The sequence below is a fragment of the Tinamus guttatus genome, unplaced genomic scaffold, assembly GCF_059628265.1.
Source record: "Tinamus guttatus ecotype Peru unplaced genomic scaffold, ASM5962826v1 Tinamus_guttatus_pri_ptg000368l, whole genome shotgun sequence".
Taxonomy (NCBI): Eukaryota; Metazoa; Chordata; class Aves; order Tinamiformes; family Tinamidae; genus Tinamus; species Tinamus guttatus.
Genome location: NW_028288902.1, coordinates 1,779,657 through 1,798,418, shown reverse-complemented (window position 1 = coordinate 1,798,418; position 18,762 = coordinate 1,779,657). Strand labels below are relative to the sequence as shown.

The window sequence follows — 18,762 nt, the reverse complement described above, 5'->3', positions numbered from 1 at the left end:
GCTATCGTGTTAGCTACCTCATGACCTCACTTGAGAATAATTCTTTCAATTATGTGATTTCAGTCATTAATGAAAGTCTGATTTTCTCTTTAGTAGCCATTTGGAAGGCCTCAGTTAACTTCTACCATTTTTCCTTTTTTTTTTTTTTTTTTTTTTCATTTTTTTCATTTTTTTTCTTTAAATATTAAAAATGGCTTTATTTCTCTTGACAATACCAAAACAAATAAAAAGGAATTCTCAGATCCTTGTATGAGTCATGTATCTTTTGGGAAAACATGCACTCCCTGAAATATATATCTGAACTCAGAAACGAAGTTAAATTATACTAACAGATGAAATGAAGGGATTTGCTTTTATTTTCTAGTGTCTTGTACTAAAAGTATATGCTTATATTTTAGAGAGTTAAAGAATATCAAAATGGTGATCTGGTGGAACCCTTTAATCAGCTACTTATGCTAGTATTTCTTCTAGGAAAAGATAGTAAAAGTGTGTTGAAAAGTAGGTTTTCCATTTACACAATTGTAATAAATCTGTAATAAAAGACAGTACTCTTGGACACCAGGGTTGCTTGGAAACAAATGGACATGATTCATTGCCATTTACTAACATGCAGTCAGAGATCTGTAAAAGAGCTTCAGACAAGTTAGAGAAGAAAAAAGACTATTAACCTATGTTTTCTCTGAAAGTGCTAATATATTAAATTTGTCTTTTGTGATCTACTTCTTTTTAATATATGCTTTCTTCTACAGTTTCTATGTGCAAACTACATTTTTCTCAAGTTATAGCTTTGGCTGAGGTGCTGAGAACATTAGGCTCTTTTTTTTTTCTCTGCGTGCAACAGCCTTTAGTTGCTTTCTGTTGTCATTTGCAGCTGCAGGTGAATGAAGGAAACTGCCACAAAACTGATTTAGTAATAGCAATTTCAATAAGATTTAAAATATATTTCAAAAATTCCTAAATTACTAAGACTCAATTTTCAGCTTCTCTGCCCAGTTTTAGCAAATTTGCAGCTAGTCTGCTTGGTATTCAATAGGTTAATTTAGGCCAAAGCATATTGGTATGTATTAGTGATCTGAAGGCAGTCAAAATTCTCATATTATTTCATTTATATTGTTTTCAGAAGTAGGATATAAGCATCTTAAAGATTTTAAACCAAGGTCAGGGTCACCTAATTTTACCCATCTCAAAGTTCAGTATCTACATTACACTTGTTAGCTAGACTTCTTCTAAAGACAATTAGCAAAGATTCCCTTGCAACGTTTAATCCCATCTCGGTTGGCAGAAAGAATGACTCTCTAGAAACGCCTATGAAAATAATTAATCTTAGGTTGCTGAGGCTGGACAGGTCAGTTGAATGCTATATGATCTTGTTTCTTCTGATATATATATAGGTAATACTCATTAATATCAGCAAGAATAAAATGCATGGACTAAGGCCCGAATATATACAGCTATTGTCTCAATTCCGTGTAATTTAATAGTCTGCCAAAATCATTACAATTATATATAATAGAAATGAGATATGGAGAATTTTTCTCTTCTGGCTTGCCTGGAAGATAATAGAAGTAGATAAACTCTAAGGTATCTGAAGGGATATTGGAATGATAGATGGCTCATTTATATCAACTTTCCATTCTATGCTGAAGAATATAGTAGAGAATTTGGCATCTGTTTTGAGAAGCTTAAAGGTTAATACTGCTTACTGGTTATTTTGAGTTTACAGAACAATTTGAAATATCTCTGAAGGAGTCTTATAAAAGTGATTTACTGCCTTCTGCCTCTATCAAAAATATCTCTTCTCTTGAGACCATCATGTTCTTTTCTGAATGCCAGAATGAGAAAGTTTCTGAAATAGACTTCAAGAAAGTCATAAGAATTATTCCTCAGCAGGTAATGTTCTGGGCTGCCAAGTCATAGTATGGGCAGTCATAAGCTGATATCTATGAGAAAACACATCTCTGCCTTTCACAGTGGTAGACACTTGCAGCCTGTTGTAGAAAATCATAAAGAGAATAAAGTAGGTTTCATCAGCTTATGTCTAAGCAGGCCAAATTTATAGCCTGTAGAAAATTTTGTAGGATTTTACATTTTTTTTTTCAGATAGATCTTCAAAAAAATGCATATTTTAAATGCATGCTGGATAATAACAAAGTTAGCCAATGCATATTAGTCTTGGAGTCACCTCTAAATAGAGTCACCTGCCTTCCTTATGATTTTAGTATCCCCTGTCTATATGCAAATAAATTAATTTACTTGCTGGAGTCTCTATAATCTTGGTAGTCTTGTGGAAGTTGCACACTAGTGTTTTATGCACATATATCTTTGTCATCCCACAAAGTCACATCTTTCAAATAGTCTTTCAAATGTTTACTGATCCTTCAAATCTGCAACTTGGCAGTGATTTGATGTAAACAGAAATGACACATTTGAAAATGTGATATTCTGTAGAACTTATTGAAAGGAAGTGTATTTGGATTATCATAGAATTTTGATTAACTTCATCCAGTAATGAAGTCTCAGTATGATTCCCATGATTGAAAATGTTTTCATTAGCAATAAAATCATCAGAGATTCTTTTATATAACTCATCCTTATTAAACCAAATTATTTGTCAAATCTTAAACTCTCATTACAATTTAAGACTAAATATAACTGAATAAAATTATCTTACTCACTCTCTTTTTTTGCTATGTGAGTTTATTTTGATATACTATACAGTCTTCTTAACGGGAAGATTTTGCTAACTGTAAGCATATTAGAAGTAGAAAGATGCATGAGCCAGTGCAAGACACCTATAAAGAGAGAAAAATACACTATTCAGCATGAGAAAACTTTATCTTTTATTAGCAAACGATCTATTCGTTAGTATCACCAGCTGTTTTAAGCATGACATCTGTCGAAGATTCTTCAGACAGATGTTCATTTGCAGTGCTGCTTATATATTCATATATATATTTGAGAGATACTGAGATATTTCTCAGTGGGCTATTATAGTTTATAATGAACTCATACAAAATCATATTTCAAGTACAGTAAACTATTAAGTCAGATGTGATATAAATTATGAGATCATAGAGATCTCTAATCTTACACAATGTACTACATAAACAGTAGTGATAAAGTTGGACAGTCCTGAATAGCCAGCATGAGTAAACCTTGAAAAGAATGATGTTCCTGATATGACAAAAGAATGACTCCGTAGGGGAAGAAATTACACAACTCATGTAGGATCCATTCCCTACAGTCAAAATAGCCATGGAGCTTTTTGTAGTCTTTTTCAAAAATATATATATATATACACATATACACACACATATATATATATGTATAAAAGCTTGTGCATGGGTTCCATATTTTCTCTTCATCAGTGAAATTTTGCCAGTGAAAGACATCACCTTTTCAACATTTTGCTTTTTTCTGTTGAGAATATTTAAAGAAGTTCTAGGAATTCTAAGGGGAAGCAAGTTTTATTGCTATCATCTGATTTGTGGTTGACTGAGAAAGAGAAGCATTAGAAGTTTATAGATATCAACCAAGGACAAATAAAAATAAAAATAAAAAAAATCCAGATGCTAGGAGTAGAGAGGAAAGAATTTTAAATGAAATAGGAAAGGTTAATTTTCCACTGTAGCACTGACAAATCCCATGCAGGTATGATGGGAAGATCATTGAATGGTGGTTTTGAAGGAAAGTACGATCAGGTATCTCACAATACTATTCAAAGTACTCGAGATAGAGCTAAAGTTATAACTGTGAGTATTGCAGGGAAAAAAAAAAAAAAGGAAGGAACCTGTCAATGTATTGCATCAAAAGACCATCAATTTAAAGAATAAATGATCAACCATGGGAATCTCATAATTGTCTAAACTGGAGCATGTGCAACTACCTTTGAAGCAAGGAACTGAAAAACAGAAGAGAATTCCAGAAAATTAGCATTAACTAAACCCAAATCAGTTCTTTCTAGGAAAATGTGGGTAGTAAATTGTCACTGCAGGTGGCATTTCTTGCCATATCAGAAAATTACATCCAGCATATGTATTTCATCATCCATTAATAGTCTGTGGAAAGAAATAAGGACCTGAGAATAGGATCCATCCACTTACATTAAATGCATGCAGGGAGTTGCACAAGTCTGCTCCACAAGAGAGACCGATGGTGACCCCAGCACAGGTACACTGTGACACTACTGACAGGGCACAGTCTCACAGTATCCAGGCAGGGCAGGGGTGGGAACAGAGTCCACTGACAGTTCAGTGATCAATGGACATGGTGTAGTAACGAATCAGGTTCAAACTCCATCCAGGAAGTCCAGGCAACATGTCAGGAGAGGGGGAGACACAGCTAGACTGCAGTGACAGAAAAATATGAGTCGTTCTCTTCTCATGGTCATTATATAGACTGTGTGCCTTGTGAGGCTAACAGGTTCAGTCCATACCAAGCTTGGATAGGTTCATGATAGAAAAATTTAGACCCAAAGGCCAGGAACAGATCTGAATCATTTCCTTAAGTCCTAATTAATTGTCAGTTATGTTCAAATAAGCAGCCTCATAAATATAGAATAGTTTGATCTTAAACCTTGAAATATGCATATCTCTCATTAATGGAAGCATATTTGTTGTCTATATATATATGAGTGGTGTTTGATGAATTTGTCAATGGGTTGTTTTAACTGATTATTGTTTCTAAACAGGAAGGATTTAGGTGACACTGAACCTAAGAAGAAAGATCTTTAATGTATTTGTTTTATCCTTTAGGATGGATAGGATGGAGTATATTTCTTTCTTTTTTTTTTTAATAAATATTTTTGCCTATACTCTATCCTCAAAAGTGGGAAGGAGACCTTGCTGAAAACAGGGCAGTAGCAGGTTACCCATTCCTGGAGCAATGCACACATACCAGTGACAACAAAAGGCCAACAAATTAATTGAAAAGCTACAGGTGCAGAAAAACCCATGCCGGGGTAGGAAGAAGTAGGAGAATATGAGGGCAGGTGAGGTGCCTCATACTCTTTGGAGCCCTTGGAGAAAGGGGCTTGGAGGAGAATGGAACTGCTCTGGAGGCGCTGTTTTAGCCCCTAATCTTTCTCCTAACCCACCCAAACAACAAACCTATTTAATGATTTCTAGTCTTTTTTTTTTTTTTTTTTTTTGGCTATAGTAAAGATAAAGAACCTTGAGCCAAACTTTCCAGACTAAGAAGATAAGTTATATCTTATTTAGAAAATATTCAGAACAGAGAAGCCCAGCAGCACTGGTGAGAAGAAAATTCTCTGCTTCTAAGGACATGAAATAAGGTTCTATTTGAAATGACTCTAAGCCACAAGGACTTGTGGAGAGAACATTTTCATTCTTTGGGATTTATAACCACTTTAGAGAATGCTTTAACAGGAATCTGTTATCATCTATTACAGCTCACTACTTCCAAACTAGCACTGGTATCAGCACATTTTTTTTAAAAAAGAAAATAAGCCCAGAGAATATAGTGGATGAATGGAAGTTGACAACGTAATAAAATCAAAATAGTGGGGGAATAGGGAGGCAGTCCCCAGATAGTCTGGGAAGAGAGCAGGGAGCTTGTAATTTAAAGAGAATCGAGGATGACCTGAAAGCAATTTGTTTTAGAGTCTGCCATCTATAGTGTTTGATGAATATTACTGGAAAGGTACTGAATGCAGACAAGTCACATATCAGGCCATTCTGAAAGATCACATGGAATGTGGTTCTTGTAGGTGCAAGGGTCTCTCGGGAGACTTTATATAGTTGTAAATGATGCATTAAGATGTCAAAAGAGAACTCAAGCAGAAAAAATGATAATAGGAATGTAAGAGAGATGGATAAAAGTCCAAGTGTCCTATTAATTTTATTCTTTACTCCTTTTAGACATAAAATTGAGCTCACATTGTTGTCCTATCAACCCTGCAAAGCATATGTTTTTCTATTCCTCGCCTAGAGAAAGTTTTGTGGACAGAAATGAATTATTTCAGCTGCATTAACAAGAAATTGCAGTTTGTCATCAGATGTTTTTGCGAAGAGGTGTATTCATAGATTTGGTCCTTTATCACAAGATTTATCCCATCCCAACTTTGTTGAGGCATCCACTCCACTACGCTCATCTGGCACATCTTCATCAATAAATGAAATGCATAGCTCCATGCTGATCCAGGCATGGTACTTCACAAAAATCACAACATATTATTCATTATTATTACTTGTCTAGAGAAATTGTGTATTCAAAGATACCAACTATACAGTGTGACTATGCTCCTTTGTCATTTAAGACCTAAGTGCAAAATATAAATGCAATTTTGTTTTGTAATATGTTGTCTCTAAAATTACTAATTGAGTGTAGTTTCTTTTTTTTCAGGGTTGAATGAATGAACAGTTGACTGCATGAGTAAACAGTTCTGTTAAGAGTCTGCAGTGCCATACTGCTGGTATGTATAATGCATATGCAGTATGCACAATACTCTGTATCTGAGGTGGAAGATTTTTCATGATATTGAGATACTTCCCTAGAAAAAAGAAACCTGGTAATCCACACTGCGAAGCAGGCCACCTGCTGCTTATATGAACAGCAGTTATCAATGAGGATGGTTCTCTTCCACCTCAAGTGTTTTACCTGCCCATTTAGTCCAAAAAGAAAAGAAAATGAATATTTTTTGCCCCTTTCTGTGTCTCAACTATTATTTCAGCTCTCTATCACCATTTTGGCATAGTGGACATTCTTGTTACATAATAGAGAAAGGCAGGGCATCATATGTCTGATGGAGGTATGCCCTTGAGAGCATTGCGGTTGTGAGGGGATTATGGTAGCAGGGATTGGAAAATGTTTGCATCCCCACACTGCCATTATAGCAGCTTCATCTCTTAGTGACAATGGAAACATCACAAATGCTCTCACAAGTACGCACAACATGTTGAGACTTGTGACTCCAGAATGAAAACGTGAGTTATTTTTCCCATTTATAGGATTCTGTCATAGAATCATAGAGTCCTTAAGGTTGGGAAGGATCTCTAGAGATCATCTAGTCTAACCCACATGCACATGCAGGATCACCTAGAGCATGTGGCACAGGATTGCGTCCAAGTGGGTTTTGAAGATCTCCAGAGAAGGAGATTCCATAACCTCTCTTGGCAATCTGTTCCAGTGCTCTGTCACCCTCACTGTTAAAAAACTTTTCCTTAAGTTCCTGTGGAACTTTTGGTGTTTCAGTTTGTGGCTATTACCTCTAGTTATGCTGGTGGCCACCACTGAAAAGAGGTCGGCCCCATCCTCTTCACTCCCTCTCTTGAAGTATTTATAGACACTGATTAGATCCCCTCTCAGCCTTCTCTTCTTCAGGCTGAACAGGCCCAGCTCCCTCAGCCTCTCCTCATAGCGCAGATGTTCCAGGCCCCTGATCAAGTGGACTAGAACAATCTAACAACAACTCATTTGTTTTCAGGTATATTCAGTTGCAATCGGTAAATCTTCATTTTTTTTTAACTCTCTAGTACAAAGTCAGCAGCCCTGGCACCTTTGCATACAGACATATGAAGATCACAAGCTCGTGTTTTCTACTCATGCAGCAAGAGAGCACATGGGAACAATGCACCTCTTTGACGCAGTCCCATAATATCGGCATCAGTGTGTGTTGCTTGGTCAAATAATGGAATAATACCATAGCAATTGTCTCAAACAACAGGTGGAGTGTGGGCTTCAGAATTCAGAGGGTCAACACACAGCCAAAGCAGGTTTCTATTCTGGACTGATGGTGTAAGTAAGCATTTCAGTATTTCTGTTTGTCTGTTTGTTTTTGATTGTTTGTTTAGTGCATATTTATCATCATTAAAAACAGTATCCATAAACTATTTGACTTTAAATAGAAAAGTTGAGATTTGTGAGATACCGTCCCTCACAACGTCCTCCTGTGCAAGCTCCGGAAGTGTGAGATGGATGCGTGAGGTGGATTAGGAACTGGCTGGATGGCACAGCTCAGAGGGTGGTGATCAGCGGCACAGAGTTCATTTGGAGGCCTGTAGCTAGCGGTGTCCCCCAGGGGTCAGTCCTTGGTCAATCCTGTTCAATTTATTCATCAATGACCTGGATGAAGGCACAGAGTGCTCCCTCAGCAAATTTGCTGATGATACCAAACTGGGAGAAGTATCCGATACCCCAGAGGGCTGTGCTGCCATCCAGAGGAACCTGGACAGACTGGACAACTGGGCGGTGAAAAACCTCATGAAATTCAACAAGGCCAAGTGCAAGGTTCTGCACCTGGGGAGGAATAACCCTAGACACCAGTACAGGCTGGGGAATGACCTTCTGGAGAGCAGCTCTGCAGAGAAAGACCTGGGTGTCATGGTGGACAAGTTGACCATGAGGCAGCAGTGTGCCCTTGTGACCAAGAAGGCCAGTGGGATCCTGGGGTGCATTATGAAGAGCATCTCCAGCAGGTTGAGGGAGGTGATCCTGCCCCTCTACTCAGCCCTGGTGAGGCCACATCTGGAGTATTGTGTCCAGTTCTGGGCTCCCCAGTATAAGAGGGATGTGGAGCTGCTGGAGAGAGTCCAGCGCAGGGCCACAAGGATGATCAGGGGCCTGGAACATCTGCCCTATGAGGAGAGGCTGAGGGAGCTGGGCCTGTTCAGTCTGGAGAAGAGAAGGCTGAGAGGGGACCTGATCAGTGTCTATAAGTACCTCAAGGGAGGGAGTGAAGAGGATGGTGCTTGTCTCTTTTCAGTGGTGGCCACTGACAGAACTAGAGGAAATGGCCGGAAACTGAAACACCAAAAGTTTCACAGGAACTTAAGGAAAAAATTTTTAACAGTGAGAGTGACAGAGCACCGGAACAGGCTGCCCAGAGAGGTTGTGGAGTCTCCTTCTCTGGAGATCTTCCAAACCCGCTTGGACGCAGTCCTGTGCCACGTGCTCTAGGTGAGCCTGCGCGTGCAGCGGGGTTGGACTAGAGGATCTCTAGAGGTCCCTTCCAACCTTAAGCATTCTATGATTCTATGATTCTAGGATTGTTAGGAGCTCTGGGAAATACAACTGTGAGTGCAGATGGGCAGGAAACACTTTTCTGTCCTGTACTTTTTTTTTTTTCCTGTTCTGTACTCTCAGAAAAGATACATAAATTAATTCTAATATTTTTTATAATTCAAAATTCTGGAGAAAATTGAATATAAATTAATTAAAAATTTTTGCTTGAAATGCTTTGTAAAGTTGTATATTTTCTGTATTTTGAAAATATTTTATCATAATTATGGTAAGAGCTATGGTTCTTATTCTCCTGGGCTTACATTATGCAATATCAAATGGGAAAGCATTTTGAATTACAAGACGGTCAATTTAAATTTTACCCATTTCCAAATCTTTTTCAAAAAAAAAAAAAAAAGAGAAAAAAATACCTTCCTTGTGATAAAATAGTGAATCTCGATGAATACAAAATTTCAGGCTGCTTATAACAGTAAGTCATTGTTTTTTAAGATCCCACAAAATGTTACTGTTATTAGAGAGAATAAATATAATGTTTCAAATAGACCCAAATGTTCTTTTCTAGCCTTTTCTTTTCCAGTCAGAGTATAGATAAATAGTGTGTGCAATATCTTCTTAATCAGTACCCTCATATCCCAGTGGACTCAACACTTTTGTCACGTTGGTTCCCTGCTATATAACATTCTATTTATTTATCTCATTAGAATACCCAGGAAATTATTGGAATTCTAATCTCCTACCCTTATCTTCTAAGCCTATAACTCTAAATTTACCATGGTTGACAAAAAAGAAGACAACCTATTTATCATCTCCTGTGATCTTTCTCTGGCAGCCGAATTCTTCAATTAATAAATATAGCAAATCATATTCAGTTCATATCAGTGCTTTTATAATACAATTGCTTTGTTGTGTACAATGCACAGCTTGCATACTGGACCTTTTGTTTCCATTTCATTCCTTGTCTCTATCTATTATTATCTAGTGCTCAGCCCACACACCCCAATGGAAAATAGCTTTAAAAGCATGAATGACAGGTTAAAGTCTGCTGTCAAATTACTTTTCCTTCCATCTCCATCAATACTATAGCTGCACAAGGCGCATATTCAGTCTAAGGTCTGGATTGCCCTTGAAGTCCTCCATGTAGGTCCAAGCACTTGTTCATGGAGTGGCTCGTTTTGAGATAATGTACAAGGAGGGCAAAGTTTGCAAGGATCTGTTGTAAAGCAGATATCCTCATCCTGGATTTTCATAAGTACAATATGTAACTTTTAGGCTGAAAAATCAATTTATGCAAACAAGCTTCAGCATAGATAGAAAATGATGGAATATAAGTGTCTGCTCTCACCTCTGCTTTTCATCTTGTGGTAAGGACAAGGCCAGTTTGTGAGTATAGCTGGTACTTCAAAACGTGTGAATATCAGATTCTTCCGTATTCAGTGCTTTTCATTCTATTATGTCAGAACCAAAAAAGAGTCCTGAAGATGTATAGCTGTCATCTTTTTTGTAAAGCACTTTTTAAGATTTGATCCAGCTGCTCTGAAAGTTTAGTTGACATTTTCAGTGATCCCATTGAAGGTAAATAGTCCAGAGGATAGTTAAGCTAACCACTACTATCAAAAACATGTTTGCTGGGAAGTTCACTTTGAACATATTTGGTGTTGTTATAAATACTGTGGCTGTGTTTGAGAAGGCAGATATGTTTCAGATGGGTTGAAGTTTTTGGAAGGTGAATATACTTAATCCCAAACTCAGTAAATGGCAGTAATCCGGTTGTCTATCACAGCATACCAGTTTGGCAAACATAATACCTGGCCCATTATGGAAACAAAAATAATTTTATCAAAAGATGAAAAGACATTCATGATTAACACCCAAAAAAATGACCCTCTGAGAACCTGTCATGATATAAGTAGCCTGCACTTTTCACTCGCTGCTCTAGGAAGGCAAAAAGCCTGTGGTTAATGATGTGGAAAGCAGTTCTTAGTATCTCAGCATCACTGCCTTGGCTGTCAAAATAACTATTCATTTCCATGGCTTGAAATGGACTCTATATAGCTGTTTTATGAAAGTGCTTTGAAAGTGAGGCATTGTTACCATGTAGCTTTATGGAACTCACGTGGTAGCTTCAAAAAGAATTATATGAATTTGACCTACAGGAAGCCCTAACTAGAGTGAACATGATGATTTAGATAATTCCTGATGGTCTGTCATAGAAAATCAGACATTGCATATATTATTGTACAATGAAATCATCAAGATACTTTTAAAGCATTTGTCTGCCATAGAGCAGTTTTCCTTTCAAGTACTGTTCTAGACTAAGGCTGACAATTTGGATGTGATCGCAATGTACCGATCTTTAATCTTTAATGCCATAATTGTTGTATGGTACTTTGTGCTCCTGTAATAGACGCGCATGATACTGAAAGTGAATAGTGACAATGGATATCCCATGGAAACACTGTAACCTGCCTATGTAATGCTGGATCCTGCTCCTGCTGAAATGAATGGCCATGTTTCCAATTACATCAATATGAGTAGTATTCAATCTCCTGTGCAGGAATAAAAATCAGAGCACAAGTAAAAAAGCATCCCCATGAATCACATACAAATTATTTTCTTAGTGTTTTACTTTACTGAGGTTGTTAAAAATAATGAGAAAGAAAAGTAAGGTGTAGAAATGTAGTTTAACCTTGGTTAAACTGTATTTTTCAATTTGATTTCATCACATAAGCATACTTTACTAATGACATAATTAAAACAGCAAAAATTGACTGGCTTATCAGGTAAGGGATCATGGGTTTTAGCCTCTTTTTGTTTGTTTGTTTGTTTGTTTGTTTGTTTTTTCTTTTTTGAACATACCTTCTGAGCCTGTGTTTATTACTGCTGTGGTTTGCATCAGTCCCTTGTGATCTGCTCCCAGCCCTACACGGAGTCCCTCAAATACCACTGTCTATGTGGCAGCAATGTCTGCAGTCCTCATTATTAGAGACCTTCCTGCTTCTACATCATGGCTGTCTTTACCTCATCATGACATTTTGCCTTTCTGTCCTGCTCTCTCCAAACTCTCCTCTTCTCATCCTCAAAAATCCATGTACTCTCTCACATAGCTGATTATTTTCTGTTGGCATACTTCATGTTCTTCTAACAGTGATCTGCTGGCTACACCTGACACCTACCTTACATGTGGATTCAGTGTAATTTTTAATGGAGTACCTTCAAGGATATAGTACAGCTTACATGTGAGCAGGGCCATTTTCAAAACCAGCTTGTTTGTAATTGTACACCAGACTAGTTTCTATTCTCTGACTAGTATTTTGTGCTTAACCTATGCAAACTCAAATTAAAAAGTAAAAACAAGCCAATGTACCAGTTCAGGGCACATGAGCTTTTGATTGTATAAAATAACATGTTATAAAGTACAAAAATGGGAGATGGTAGATTTGCATGTATGTGGGGATGTGGAAAAGGTGAGGTTTACATAAAGAACAAGACAAAATTCAAATGTAATTCTAGTGTATTAAAATGAAAATTGTAACATGAAGTGAATAGTACAAAAGATCAGATGTTTTACTTCTTTGCTTTTCTAACTGTTTAATTAGAGCACTTTGGAATGTTCTGGTGCTATCAGACATGAAGTATTAAAGCACAAAGCAATACTTTATTCTTAACTTTGAAGTGTTTATAAGGTACTGTGGACTTAAAAATGCATTAGATATGAAATATAGGACATTAAAATACAAAGTAGTAATAAGTGCAATTCTTGAATGATAGATCCTAGAATTTATGCTCAATTCTATGCATTCTGCAGAGAGAAGGGGAAGACAGATCCTTTTCTGAACTATGCATAGTCTCCATTTAATATCTACTTGGCTTTAGAGATTTGTTTTACTCATAAAAGAAGTATAGACTCAAGTGATCTCAGTAAAGTCACTGGGATTTTGTGAGATGCTGTGCTACATTAAAAACAGGAATGTTCCTTTATGAAATTAAATGATTGCGACAGAAGAAATCTTTATCCAAAACACATAAGTTCATGCTGATGTTCAAACCAAATGCATGCAAAGACTGTGGTTTTTCTTGGATATTTGTTTGTGGAGGGTTTTGTCCTGCTCTGGAAGAAGGTAGATATTTCAGTTGTATAATTTCGCTTAGGGATGAAATTATTTCTCACATTTTTCCTGAACAAACTGTCATAACATTTTCTATTGAAGAAAAGCAGAAATAACAAGGAAGAGATGCTAAAAGGGAGTAACAGGATGAAGAGTGAACAGGTGTTCAGACTACTGGAAATACCAGTGGTCAAAGAGCTGTGTAAGTAACCACAGGATGTATTGCATATTGTGCATGTGAGGGAGAGAAAGATCTTTGGTGTTTCTCCTCGTAGAGTGTAAAACTATTCCATATCTAGCCAGTGTCAGTCCTTCTTGGGAGGGGAAATGTGATCAATGATGATGAAACATAGGGACAAACAGCTGCTGATGGGAGACTATGACAGAAGACGGGGAAATGCAATGAATTGGTGGAGCCTCAGGCAGTCAGAGTATAGAGGAAGAGGTGAAGGTAAAAATGCAGCCTCAGCAAGACGATCTGGGGGAGCTGGAGGGGGGATAGTGACCTGAAGCATGTGGGGTGCCAAGGATTCCTTTTTGCCATAGAAATCTTTTGACTTGGATAGCTGTGGACTATGATGTGAATGTGCCCATGTCCATCAACCCGTGGAGAAAATTTCCAAGTTGGATACCAGGGGTTGAGGTTCAAATGGAGGCTGGCACTGCGCAGTTCTTCACCTCTTCTTCACCTCTCTGCTTTGGAATCCAGCAGGACACAAAGATAAGGAAAAGGATTTCCTGGAGCACAAACATGTGAAGTAACTGTGGGGTCCTGTTTTGGGGCGTCTAGGTTGCAGGTCACTTAGTCTGCTTGGAGGACATGCAAGAGCAGCTATATGCAGAGCAGCTTCTAATGCAGAGGCCTGAGGAGGAGTTTTATGGGGCTGAAGCTACACTCCTGCAAGAACATCAGGACAGGAAGGGAGTGCAGGAGGCCCTACAGTAAGAAAAGTGGTGGGTGGGCCACCACAGACACCCATGGGAGACTGAGCAAGTGAGCAAACACACTTTTCACAAAGGGGAATGAAGAGATCAAGACATTAAAAAGACAAGGCTGCCAAAGGCAAGGTATGAAAGTGCCTAGGATATATGGAAAATGAAATTCAGGACAGGTCTAGTGAGAGACCCTTCAAGGCCTGCAACGCTTATGCTGAGCAAAGGTTGAAATCGAGTGGCACTTCACTGTTGCTTCTTGTGAGAGAAAATCAAGGGATCCCAGCCGTGTAATCTGAGAACAAAACAGGCCGATGAACCTCAGTTCTCCCAGATGAGTTGTCTTTCAAATATTTCATTTGAACATGAAACACTACCAAAATTCAAAGTAAGCCAAGTCTCACAAACCTACAAGGCTAATCTCACGCTTTGACAAAGCTCAGAGCAAATCCCCCTCAGCTGATTCACATGTTTCCTCACTGACTTTGTGTTTCGCTGAATCCCCTGTGCTCAGGAATCAAGCTCAAACCAATGCGAAGATCATTCTCTCATCCCCTTTTTGGGGTCAGAGGAATTGGCTGAAAGCTAAATCCCTTCAAAACAGGAGCTTCAAAATAAGGGGGAAAAATGGAGTGATACAGCAGTTTTCTTTGGCTTGTGAAACATAATATGGGAAATGTTATGAAAGGCCAGTATAAAATCAAAGCATTCACCTGTATGTAGTGTAACCAGGTAAAAGAGTTCTGGAAGGAAACCCCTTGAACACATAACATTTCCTGTGTTAAATCATTTTCCACTGTTTGATTATTCTGAGAATACAAAATAATGCAGAGCTTATTCTGTCATTGACAAATGTTTTTCATACTTTCATGGGCAAGACAATGTTGACATTTGTTTCTTAAAATAAGAATTATACAGCTCTAAGAGGAGAAGGAAACCATGACATGCTTTCCTTGGTTAGCTGTTTTGCTCTCAAACTGCCCTGATTATTGTTGTGATTATCAGTGGAAAGGTCATATTTCTGATACTGAAACCCTATGGATAAGGTATAGCAGTCAGTTAGGGTCGCTGCTCTGGACCTTTTAGGGATGGCAGGTTTCAGATAATGTGTGGTGCTTCGTTGCTTGGTGGGAGTAATCATACACAGAGGTGCTGAGAGAACTTTCAGACGAAAAGGGTTAGCATAAGTTAAAATTATCTTAGTTCTTCATGCAAAGAACATCACGCTGTGTGACGGAGAAATGCAATTTAACTACTCAGCTACAACACATACAAAGACAGCTCTGTTGTTTCTAGACCTAAATTATTAGGTCTACATTTATATGGCTGTTATTTCTGTGTCCAGGTATTGTGAATTAACAATTCTGACCACCATGAGGTTCTAGGTCTGTAACTGTTGATGTAAAAAATGCTCTGCAGAGAGGGATCAGGCTGAAATCAAAACACTCTGAATAGTTCATATACTAATTTGATAGAGCTATTCCAATGTTACGTAAAGAATATGTTAATAACCAGTTTTAGACTCCTATTTCTCTCTGTGTACCTTTTCCTTCACAATATGCTATGGGTAGAGATGCACTGAGGATTACCTAGAAGACAGATGCTGAAGGACCAGTTGTAACCAAAGCTTTTCTGGAGCTAATTAAACATTCTTTGGTTGGGTACATATTTCTTAGAGAAAATGAACGATGTTATGATGACTAATGTTGTTATGTCTTTATTCATAGGAACTTTTTTCAGCCTTACATTTTTGTCTTAAAGTTAAGACTGTTCCCCTTCCCTCTAGATATCCAGATTGCTTATTCTAAGTTTTTGTTAAGTGGAAAAAAAAAAAAAGAAAAAATCCTCTGAGAACAGCAATAGCGTGCAAGGTTGATGATAGGGTCTTAATGACCTAAACTGACCAAAGTTGTTCTTGATGAGACTGCTCTACAACCTATTTTATCTTCAGTTTGCAGGAGGTAATTAAACTAATTTGAAGCAAGAGAAGGCAGATCCAAAATGCAAAGACAGACGCAATTGTTCCCAGAGGAAAAGAAAGAATATTCACAATTTCTTCAGCCAAGCTTTGGTAATATTCAGTTGGCCCTCGATTTAGTCCATATAGAAAAAAAAAAAAAGTTTCTAGAAAAAAGTCTCTGATTGAGTGATTTTGAATGTGTCACTTTTTAAAAAGTGTATTTTTTTCATTCCGTCTTTTAGCAATTGATTAGCAGTGCAGAAGCCATATGTATCATATTAATAGATTCACACATGGGTAAATTAATGTGTGCTATTTCCTTGAACCAACTGTTCTAGTTGTACGAGCCATTTCGAGTTAACAACCTTTCCATTTTGAGACCACTATTTTTGCTTTATAATAACTAATATACTAGTAATTGATTTCCACCAAAAACACACTTCAGCTTCAGAAATCCTCTGTTATTTTTAGCTGTTCCCTGAAAGTAGTCATAAGCTTAGTAGTATTGATGGTGTAGCACTCAAAGACAATGAGAATCTGTCTATTCCTGTCAGTAAACTGCTCCTCAGACCCATTTGTGAGATTAATAGCATAGATATTAGATCTTCATTCTCCCCGAAGCATCTTACATTTCCACTCAACAATTAAGAAAAAAAAAAGATAAAAAAATAATAAAAAATAGCTCCTAAAAATGCATTTGAGTAATTTACCTCAGCACACTTCATGCGGTGGCATAGAAGGCAAAGAATGCTTTAGTAACCCTCTTCACATATCACAGAATCATAGAATCATAGAACCATGGTTGGAAAAGACCTTTAAGATTATTGAGTCCGACTGTAAACCCTTCAACACCAAACCTGCTAAACCATGTCCATAAGTGCCTCATCTACACATTTCTTGAAAACTGCCAGGGATCGTGACTCCACCTCTTTGCTTTGTCAGTCTGTTCCAGTACTTCACCTCTCTTGCTGTGTAGAAATTCTTTTTAATGTCTAACCTGAATCTCCCCTGACACAACTTGAAGCCATTTCCTCTTGTCCTATCCATAGATATTTGGAGAAGAGATTGACCCCCCGTCTCAGTACAGCCTTCTTTCAGGTAGTTGTAGAGAGCAATAAGGTCTCCCTCAGTCTCCTCCAGACCGAGTAACCCCAGTTTCCTGAGTCACTCCTCATAAGGTTTGTGCTCCCGCCCCTTCACAAGCTTTGTTGCCCTTCTCTGGACACACTCCAGCACCTCAACGTCCTTCTTGTAGTGTGGGGCTCAAAACTGAACACAGTATTCAAGGTGTCCCCTCACCAGCACCAAGTACAGGGGAATGATCACTTCCCTGGTCCTGCTGGCTGCGCTGCTCCTGATACATCCAGGTTGCTGTTGGCTGTCTTGACCACCTGGCCACACTACTGCCTCATGTTCAGCTGTCTGTCAACCAGCACCCACAGATCCTTTTCTGCCACACAGCTCTCCAGCCACTCTGCCCCAAGCCTGGAGAGCTGCATGGGGTGGTTGTGTCCGAAGTGCAGGAGCCGGCGCTTGGCCCAATTGAACCTCATACAGTTGGTCTCAGCCCATCGATGCAGCCTGTCCAGATCCCTCTGCAGAGCCATCCTACCCTGAAGCAGATCTATTCTCCTGTCAGCTTGGTGTCATCTGCAAGTTTGCTGATGGTGCACTCAAACCCCTCATCTAAATCATCTATAAAGATATGAAAGAGGAGGGCGCCCAACACTGACCCCTGGGGAACACAGTTTGTGACAGATCACCAGCTGGATTTAACTCCATTCACTGCTACTCTCTGGGCCCAGCTATCCAGCCAGTTTTTCATCCAGCAAAGAGTACACCTGTCTAAGACATGAGCTGACAGCTTCTTCAGGAGAATGCAGCGGGAGATGGTATCAAAAACCTTACTAAAGTCTAAGTAGACCAAGTTTACAGCCTTTTCCCCATCCACTAGGCAAGTCACTTGGTCATAGAAGGAGATCAGGTTGGTGAGGCAGGATCTGCCTTTCATGAACCCCGTGTTGGCTGGGCTTGTTCCCATGGTTGTCACGCACATGCTGGGTGATTGCCCTCAAGATGATCTGCTCCATAACTTTCCCTGATACCAAAGTCACACTGACAGGCCTATAGTTCCCTGGATCCTCCATCTGACCCTTCTTGTAGATGGGTGTCACATTGGCCAGTTTCCAGCGGCCTGGGACTTCCCCTGTTGATCAGGACTGCTGATAGATGATGGACAGCAGCTTGGCGAACACTCCTACCAGATCCCTCAGAACCTTTGGGTAGATCCCATCTGGCCCCATAGACTTGTGAGTGTCCATATCCTCTGTAATGTTTCTGTTCAACTTATAAATGATACCACATGCAAAAGAAGTGATTCTGTTGCTTTATGTGCCTATAAGAGACTGCAGTTATTAAAATGCTAATTTAAAACCCATTTATTTTGCACTCTCATGCACCTCACAGTAAAGTTACATGCTGAGTAGGTGGGCAGATGGCATTTTGAATCCACCCTGAGCAGTCTTCCATGACTGACACAAATTGCTGTGATTAGGCTTTGAATGAAAAAAAATGCATACATAACCTCAAGCACCTGTATGGTTATAAAATAAGTAGTGACTTTTTTTCTGTGGTCTTTCTTTTTTTTTTTTTTTTTTTCAACAGCATGTATTTTGGTTTGTTTACAGAGAAACTTTACCTCTGTAAAAACTGTAACATGAAAGAGTCGGGGATAAAAAGATTAGGGCACTGTCTTGATACAGTATTAAAAAATAGGGAATCAGT

At 38.5% G+C, this 18,762-nt stretch overlaps 1 pseudogene; it reads left to right on the top strand.

Moving 5' to 3' along the window:
* The first annotated feature begins 13,424 nt into the window (after window positions 1-13,424).
* LOC148593589 (uncharacterized) lies at window positions 13,425-18,141 on the top strand (annotated as a pseudogene).
* The last annotated feature ends 621 nt before the right edge of the window (window positions 18,142-18,762 follow it).